An 860-nucleotide genomic window follows, 5' to 3' on the forward strand; every position below is an offset into this window, starting at 1 on the left:
ATTATTTTTAAGGAAGCTTTTACAATTTAGTTAACCTAATGCTTTTAAATATTCTTACACCGAACTTCTAAGTATACTATATTTTATTTTTCAGTATTACAATGAACTCACAAACAAACCTCAAGAACTCAAATAATTTTTTAACAGCTTTATTGATATATGATTCACATGTCATACAATTCATCCATTTAAAATGTATGATTAAAGTATACAATTTAAAGTGTATTTAAATGGTCCCTGATTTACGATTTTTTGACTTTATGATGTGCAAAAGCACTATGCATTCAGTAGGAACTGTACTTCGAATTTTGATCTTTTCCTAGGCTAGTGAAATGCAGTATGATATACTCGCAGTATGTTGGGCAGAGGCAGAGAGATAATTTTGCCCAGCCGGAAGCTAAAGTAAATGTTCTTTTATTTTTTAAGCCTACAGCACCTGGTCTTCCTAGGTGGTCTCCCAACCAAGTACTAGCCAGGCCCGACCCTGCTTACCTTCCAAGATCAGACAGGATCGGACATGTTCAAGATGGCATGGCCATAGACTCTATAAGTATTCTAAGCACATTTAAAGTAGGCTAGATTAAACTATGATGTCCGGTAAGTTAAGTGTATTAAATGCATTTCAACTTAATGACATTTTTCAGCTTACAATGGGTTTATTGGGATGTAATCCCATTGTAAGTTGAGGAGCATCTCTAATTCAGTGGCTGTAGCATATTCACAGAGTTGTGCAACTGCCATCACAATCAATTTTAGAACATTTGCATCACCCTGCAAAGAAACCCCACACTCTTTAATCAAGTGATTCTTATAAATCAGATAAGTTCAATTTATAGATAAGATGAATTTTAAGTTTTCTT

At 34.0% G+C, this 860-nt stretch overlaps 1 pseudogene; it reads right to left on the bottom strand.

The window, feature by feature from the left end:
- Positions 1 to 424: 424 nt before the first annotated feature.
- On the bottom strand, positions 425 to 543 carry LOC111738527 (annotated as a pseudogene).
- Between the last annotated feature and the right edge of the window lie 317 nt (positions 544 to 860).

Source organism: Pteropus vampyrus, unplaced genomic scaffold (assembly GCF_000151845.1).
Source record: "Pteropus vampyrus isolate Shadow unplaced genomic scaffold, Pvam_2.0 Scaffold39, whole genome shotgun sequence".
Taxonomy (NCBI): domain Eukaryota; kingdom Metazoa; phylum Chordata; class Mammalia; order Chiroptera; family Pteropodidae; genus Pteropus; species Pteropus vampyrus.